Genomic DNA, 8,885 nt, shown 5'->3' on the forward strand with positions numbered 1-8,885 from the left:
GGACTTTCCGGGTCTTTATATTTGGGTACAACCCTTTGTTGAATGATAGCGCTCACTTTCTCAGTAAGGAAGGCCTTTTTGTGCACATTTAATTTTCTCTTTACAGTGCACAAGTCCTTGAGATATTTAGCATATGATGGAATTTGTCTAATGGCATCAAGTAGAGGAATATTGACAGTAACCTTTTGGAGCACATCCAACACCTCTTGATATTTCATGGGGACAGTTGGATTCCGAAGTCTAGATGGGAACGGAACTGGAGGCTCATATGACTTAGTCTCTTTATCCTTTTTCTGTTGCGGCTCTTGAACCATAGCCGGTTCATCATTTTCTTGAAATAGTGGCTCATCCTCTAGTATTTCTACCGGTTACATTATCTTGTTATCGACCTCTTTTTCACTTCTCAAGGTAATGATGGCCTTAGCTTGTTCATGATATAGTTCACTTGGATTTGAGTCTCCAATGAAATGTGTGTTTCTAGGGTTTGGCACAGGTTGAGAAGGAAGGGTGCCTTTTTCCCTAGCATTTAGTTGAATCTCAATCCTAGTGTCACGCCCCGAACTCGGAAACCGGGCTCACAAAATTCCCAATCGCCGAATCCAGCGCCGACAGCCTCCGTAGAACCCCATTCTCGGATCTCGGCACCCATTTACCAGGTTCCGATCCTGGGATACCACAAGGAAGGTTTCAAATCATTAGTCTGATTCATAATGAGCATAACAAAAGCATAACCCACAAACAATAAGCACAAGAACACCACTACAAAATCCACTATGATCAAAAACATTTTGAGTACAATGCGACTGGAAGGGGAAAATATAATGTAATAAAAGAAACAAAACTCCGGAAGCTCGGCTGCACGCTCCAACTACAGCGAGACTATGGCTACGACTGCGTCCTGGCGTCACCTGCACGCATCAATCGTGCATAAGCTTATGGAAAGCTTAGAGGGTGGTGTAAGTGTGTGCGCAATATAAACGTGCTTAAAATGCAAGGTCAGAGTAATGCGGAAATCATGGTAATGAGCACATGAATGCAATCAGCCGTACCAAGGCTATGCGGTGCAAGATATGAATGCTATCGGCCATACACAGCCATGCGATGCGAGATGCAACTCAAGCATGCCAATCCTCAACATGTATCAGTACAGTTTTCATTCTGGATAATCACCGGGGTTCAATACACTCCAAATGGTACTGTCGCTCTCCTAGCCGCACAGTCCAGGTGAGCGTAAGAAACCTCACTATCCGCCTGGCCAATAGTCTGCCAATACCTATCCGGCACGTCGATAGCGGACCCATTCGCGAGCTGGTCAAACTCAGCCTAGTATTGCCCCCTACCCTCGGGCGAGTAAGGCCACACCCCTTTCCAACCGACCACGACACAGTGGGAGACGCGGCCTCCTGGTATTCGGCCCTCGTGCGCTCATATATCGACTCGGTCTCGACATTGGAGTCATCCTTTGGTACCATCGGGTTTAGGAATTTTCACCCAGGGACATCTATGGCACCCGTATGCTAGAACCAAACATTTCCAGTATCCAATCCAGCCACCCACGATGTGTCCGTGGAGCTATGGCCTTGGTGTCACTAGGGCATACAGTAACTACAATCACACAATGCAAGTGCATGAGTCACACTACCAGTCATGCAATAGTCCTGCGTAACCCATGCGCTCATACTGGGTAACTCCGCCTATCAGGGAGCTCGTAACAGTCTGCCCGAAGGCATATGCTATGATCAATCACTCCTCATACCAGTCATACATATGATGCGTATGATGATAAATCATGGATCTATACTAAACATGCATATAGGGATGGGCTCTGCGTATCACAAAAATGGGCCTAAACGGCCTGAAGAGTATAAGTATGGACCTATCAGTGGCCTTAAGGAGTGTGACAATGCGGACATTTAACCAACATTGTCCTTACAATGTGGACGTCAAACCAACATTGTTCCCAAGGCATAGCCCGCCATAAAGTACCATTACACAAACCATAGGAAATCACACATTGCAATGGACTAATATACATCTCATTGGGCCTCGACCCATAGTTCTCAGATACATCAAATGGGCCATCTCATATGGGCCTTATATAAATCAAGTGGGCCGCATTAGTGGGCCTTATGTACATTGCAATGGGTCATACTCCATGAGCCTTTGAAAACATCACAATGGGTCTCGTAACATGGGCCTTATATATATCAGAGTGGGCCTCGACAACGGGCCACCAATACGTCGAATGGGCCTAACCTCATGGGCCTTATATATATATATCAAGGTGGGCCTCCCCAACGGCCAGAAATACATCAATATGGCTCCATCACATGGGCCTAGGGCCCACCATAATATTTATTTGAAATCCAACCTATTCATAAGGTCACTTGGACCTTGGGTAAGGCCCACTGAAATGTTCATTTGAAATCCAACTTATTCATAAGGTCACTTGGACCTTGGATAAGGCCCACTGAAATGTTCATTTGAAATCCAACTTATTCATAAGGTCACTTGGACCTTGGGTAAGGCCCACCAGGATGTTTATTTGCCATGCAACCTGTGGATAGGGTCACGTGGGCCTAGCCCACGGTAATATTTATTTGCCAGCCAACCTGTTGTAAGGTCACGTGGACCTGGGGGTCCACTGTAATGTGATTTGCAAATCCAGTCCACCCATCATATGTGTCCCACCTGGTTGACCATCCAGACCAAGTTTTCAACCGCATCCAAATTTCAGGTCGGCCCCACCAAATAATTTTATATGTTTTAGGCATTTATTCACATGATTTTTTGGATGGTGTGGCCCACTTGAGATCAGTATACGGCCGATTTTTGGGGACAGACCATAATCAAAGGGGACCCATCAAATGCTCGGTGTTGATGATCGGAACTCACCACCGTGGGGGCCCACAGTTGGAGCCGTGAGGCCCCAATGACCGTCCGCTCGTCACTCAGCAGCAGCAGCGCTGCTGCTTTTTAAAAAAATTTGTTATTATATATATCTTTTTTTTGTTTTGGGGCCCACCGAGATGTGATTCACAATCCAGCCCATTCATTGTGTGTGTCCCACAATTTTAAGGGTCCAAATCAAGTTTCGCTTGCATCCAAAACTCAGGTAGGCCCCACCAACGATTTATATGTTTTAGGCATGTCTTCACATGATTTTAGATGGTATGGTCCGCCTGAGTTCCGTTTACGGCTGATTTTTGAGATGGATGGGTGGTACGTGGGGGCCCACCGAATGCATGGCTTTGATGTCCGAAACACATCACGTGGGGCCCACGGCTGGGGCCGTGACCCAAGCCAGTCCGCCCGTCCGCCCGTCCATGTCTAAGATAACGTCGAAATCTGCTGCTTCTTTTTTTTTTTTTTTTTTGAATATCCGTTTTTCCACGGTTTCTCCCAGGCGGGGCCCGCTTCAGAAAGATCCACACCAGCCATCAGTCCCTGTGGCTCGGTACAAACCCGTAGAGTCCAATATTGGGCTGTTTCAAATGTACCGAAGCATCAGAGAGTAAATCAAAGGTAGGAAACTTGTTTCCTGTGGTATGGCCTGCTAAGGAAGGTGATCAACTTCATTTTTCGGCTCAACGCCTAAAATGAGGTGGGGAACAAAATAGACGGCTTGGATTTTACATATACATCAAGGTGGGGTCTGCATGAGTGATCCACCACTTCTTTCTCTCTCTCTCTCTCCTTTTTTTTTTTTTTTATAAATCACACAGCGCCAACGTCCAGCGTCCCTGGACGCTGGACGACCTTCCTAATCACGTCACTGTGGTGGGCCCCACGTGGACGTGGCCCACCAAATATATATATATATATATACATATAATATATATATCATATTATATATATAATACATATTATCTTATATATATTATATATATTATATAAAATATAACATATATATATAAGTATATATATACAAAAAAAATGCATTGGGCCCATCCAAACAGTGGATGGTGTGGATCATCACCTGTAATAGAGTGGACCACACCGTCTGATGTAGATGGACGGGGTAGATGTAACACATTGGTGGGATCCACACCATTACAAAGAAAGAAAAGGAAGAGAGATAGAGAGAAAGATATACGGTGAGGTAGAGGAACCCCGCCACTATGGGCCCTCTAGATTAAATCACATACATCCAAATGGGTCCCACCAACAAGTGGGCCCTAAAATTTAAATAATGAAAAAATCACCCACCTTATCTTCCTTCTCCTTGCTCCCTTGGACTCCTTAGCTCCTTACCTTCACTTTTAATGGAGGTTGATGAAAGATGAATGGTTGAGATTGGAGATGAGAGGGTGGGCCACACTTGAAGTTGAGAGAGTGTGAAATTTCTCATGGAATTTGGAAAAATTGCTAGAGAATGAGAGGGAGAGATAAAAATAATGGATGGAGGGATGGGTGGAGTGATGGTTGTAAGAAAGGAGTGATGAGGGGTATGGTTTAGTTTGAAATTGGTGGAGAAGAGAGATGGTTGTGGTTGAAAATGAGAAAAAGAGGAATGGTGAGGTGGAAAGATGGTGGACTTTTGGAAAAAGAGGGAATGGGTGGAGTACTTTGAGGTATTGTTGCATTTATGGTTAATTAGTGAGACTAATTGTGTAGAGATTCTCTCGAAATCCGCAACGCGCGGTATTTCTTCGGAATAACCGCTGATCGGCATCTTCTTGCCTGGGTATCGGTTCGGTGCGCAAATCACGGCGTTGGAACCGCGGCGATGACGTGATCGCCAAGACATAAGTTTAAGATCGAGCCGACGTCGGTGCCCGGGACCTGGCTTAGGATCGTGCGCAAACACCGAATTCGGTGTGAAGGTTGCCGAAATTTGACCGGAAGGACCGCGGAAGCTAACAGAATGGTACGGATTAGGACACGGGTCTTACACCTAGCCACAACTGTCTTTAATTCCTGATTTGATTGGATTAGAGACTGATTCATTTGAGCTTGAGAGTTCATAAATGTGGTCAATGCATCCTCCACAGATGATCGCTTTGGCGGGGGCACATATGGTGCATTGTTAGGTGCCCCAAAGAAGTTATTTTGTGGAGGCATTTGAGGTGCATTGGGCACATTAATTTGTGGTCCATTCCTCCAACTAAGATTAAGATGGTTACGCCAATTTGGATTATACGTGTTTCCCAATGGTTGCATAACTGACCTTTGGTAATTATTTATAGCATTTGCTTGATCATGCTCATGCGTGATATTTTATACAACTGAGATTATTGGACAATCCTTTGTGTCATGGTCTGTACCACCACAAATGCTACAAAAATTACCTAAGGAAGTGTTTGCTTTAACCATATCAACCTTCCTAATTTTCAAGGCTTCGACCTTTCTAGCCAATGCAGCGAATTTTGCATTAAGGTCGTCTTCCTCTCTTAGGACATACATTCCCGCTTTCTCTCTAGGAACAGATCTAGTTTGATCTGACTTAGCAGAGACATCCCTATGTCTGAGTATTCTCTGCTAACATATCTAGAAAATTCCAAGCCTCATTATGATCTTTGTCAAGAAAGGTTCCACCACACATCATCTCTATGAACTGACGGGTATCCATGGTGAGCCCATTTCGGAAAGCATCAATCACGTGTCATGGTTCATAACCATGATGTGGACAAGTAATTAGAATATCTTTGAAGCGCTCCCAAGCTTGAAAAAATAGTTCATTCCCCTTTTAGGAGAATGACATGATTTCTTGTTTTAGTGCATTTGTTTTGTGCTCGGGAAAGAACTTTTTCAAAAACTCTCTACTTAAGGCTTGCCATGAAGTGATGGTATTAGGTCTTAGAGAGTTGAGCCATGCTTTGGCCTGATCCTTTAGATAAAATGAGAATAACCTAAGCTTAAGTATATCCCTATTGCCATTGTTTACTTGTAACGTTACAATTACTTCCTCAAAGTCCTTGAGGTGCAAGTAGGGGCTTTCAGAATCTAAGCCATGAAATTTAGGAATTAATTGAATCACACCTGGTTTAAAATCAATGTTCCCTGTGTGAGCAGGGAACACTATGCAAGATGGTAAAGTTGATCTCTCAGGGTGTAAATGTTCACGTAAAGTCCGTGGTTGGTTTAACACATTCCTATGAACTTCATTTTCATCCTCAAGAGGAGGATTATTTTGATTTATAATTGGATCTGGCAGATTTGGATTTGGATTATCAACTGGGTCTGCTATGGAATCCAAGTGATGTTGAGTGCCTCTTCTAAGTGAATGATCAAGGCCTGGAACTAGTCCTCCTTTAGAGGAGAGTCGATTGTTTTGATCCCTACTCCAACGGGACATAAACCATCCACACCACACAACAAATACCACTAATTCAAATAGCAAGTATGATACTTAAAATAAAAATAAAAACTTAAATCAACAACCCAGGTGGCAGGGCCAACCATGAGGGTTCAGTCCACAAAGCAAAATAAATCAACAACCCAGGTGGCAGGGCCAACCATGAGGGTTTAGTCCATAAAAAAATAAAATAAAATAAAAAATTTACAGAAAATCTGGAGGGTTTGGAAGAAAACTTACCTTAGCTATCTTGCACAGATCTGATCTATCTCAGTCTCTCCCCGGCAACGGCGCCAAAAACTTGATTGCTTGCCTCCAAGTGCAGAGGTTCATAAGTAATATCCTGTGAATACAGGGACGATCCCACAGGGAGATGAATTGCGAGAAGGAAAAAATCAAATATAAAACAAACTAAGTAATAAAAACTAAACTGATGATTTGATTTTGGAATTTTTGAATGGATGTAATTCAACTAAATAAAATAACACCCAAGCTTCAAAGTTCCAGACATAGGTTAATGTTCCAAAATCATGATGACTCGGATAACACAACTAGGATTTGAGCATTATGGTCAGCCTAATCGGAAAATAAAACAGTTTAAATATTTAATAAATGATATAAAAGATTAGAAAATAATGGATCTGCACTATTGACATATATTCTCAAGGGCCAATGATTTTAAGTATTCAATATCTATAGGATAATGAATATCAAAGAAATATAACAGGTTGAGAACATCTCCTATCTAGGAAATCTGATTAATCTAGGGTAAGCCTATCCATCAATGTGGATCTCATATGATGAAAACATATGGATCTTACAAAAGGATAAAAAAACAAAACCTAAATAATAGATAACATGCATACACCATTCTTCTCATCATTAAAACAATCAATCATCATAACTTAAAGAAATATTAAACCCATGTACTTCCATTCTAGCTTGGGCTAGAGGGAACTTAGAAAAACATAATTAAATTACAGAAATAAAAAGCAATAAGAAAGAAAGAAGAAAAATTACAAATAGAAAAAGATCTAAAAGGAAATAAACAACTTATAAAGCTTGAATAAAACTAAAAACTCTTTAAAAAAAACTCTAAATATTGCTCTTGAATGCTTCTAATGATGTTTAAGAATGCCCTAGGAGGCCCTATTTATAAGTAGGGAACTCCAATTTTCGTACAAAGTTGAAAACCCTAGAAAACGCCTCAAATATACGTATTTTTTCAAAATAGACTTCTCGCTGCATAGTTCGTTTAAAACAGACTTCTTGCTGCGTAGCTTTCCAAAATAAACTTCACAGCTTCAGAATACACTTTTTTTAGGACGATTTCAGGATTCTTCACTTCAAATCTTCGATTATCTTCATTCCTCGCTTGGTTTTCTTGGATCTTTGGCATATGAATTCTTCAATCTTGATCTCCTAAGATCCATCCCTTGCCTTGGTGATTTTTGAGCATCAAATTCTTACTTTTTAACACCCCTTTTCAATCCAAGCTCTTAAATTCACCTTGCAACACATACATGAGTAAAATAGAATATTAAGATGATTTATATTCATAAAACCAAGATATAAATGGGGAAAATTATGCAATATTTGAGTCTCAAGAGATGTACAACATCCATTTAGAATAAATACCTTAAGGTGGGTCCCATGGTAAGAATTGCACCTAATCTTCTGCCATTAAATCAGTATAATCTTCAAGGCATCCGCCATCCCTCAGGAATTGCATGTGGCCAGGGCATAGAAATATAGCCGTGCCAGGGCTGTGTGGGGTCCACGAAGATGTCCGTGACAAATCCACTCAGCCCATCAGTTTTTAAAGACTACCATGTGATCGGATTCTAAAAATCAGGCAAATCCAAAACTCAGGTGGGCCATCACAAATAAAATACTAAAAACAGAAACGCTGAAACTATTTAAAGACAACAATGACATTTATGTACCATCCAAATCAATCATGTGGTTATTACCACTAAGATAAACTGTAGGAACAGATATCATCCTGATACAAAACTTCTGTCATACCAGATGTTCAATCCCCACCATTTCATGTGGTGTGGCCTACATGAGTTTTAGATCTGCCTGATTTTCAGATTCCTATTCTAATATGATCTTTAAAAACAGATGGACCGAGTGGATTTGTTACGGACATCTCTGTGAGCCCCACACATCACCAGGGCACATGCAATCCACCCTCTGCCGAGGATTACGTGAGACCACGGCCTCACCCAAGATGGTGCGTCCCTTACTGTGGGGCCACCTTTATGTATCTATTCTGAATCTTAACCGTCTATACGTTTTTTCAGATAGTTTCAGCACATGATCCAAAAAATAAGAAGATCCAAATATCAGGTGGACCATACTCTATAAAACAGTGGTGATTGAACGCCCTACCATTAAAAACTTCTCAAGGCACGCCTTAATGATTTCATAGTGTTTATTTGTCATCCAATCCATTGATAAGGTCACATAAGCCTGGATGAAGGGAATCCATTGATAAGGTCATATAAGCCTGAATGAAGGGAAAAAACCAAACATCCGCTTGATCCAAAACTTTTATGGCCCATTAATAGTCAAGCACCAC

General features: G+C 41.7%; 1 non-coding gene across 1 annotated transcript; it reads left to right on the forward strand.

Annotated features, from left to right (window-relative positions):
* Positions 1 to 5,615: 5,615 nt before the first annotated feature.
* LOC131228369 (small nucleolar RNA R71) lies at positions 5,616 to 5,722 on the forward strand. Its single transcript, XR_009162873.1, has one exon. It is a non-coding gene; the product is annotated as a small nucleolar RNA R71 (small nucleolar RNA).
* The last annotated feature ends 3,163 nt before the right edge of the window (positions 5,723 to 8,885 follow it).

The sequence above is a fragment of the Magnolia sinica genome, chromosome 15, assembly GCF_029962835.1.
Source record: "Magnolia sinica isolate HGM2019 chromosome 15, MsV1, whole genome shotgun sequence".
NCBI lineage: Eukaryota > Viridiplantae > Streptophyta > Magnoliopsida > Magnoliales > Magnoliaceae > Magnolia > Magnolia sinica.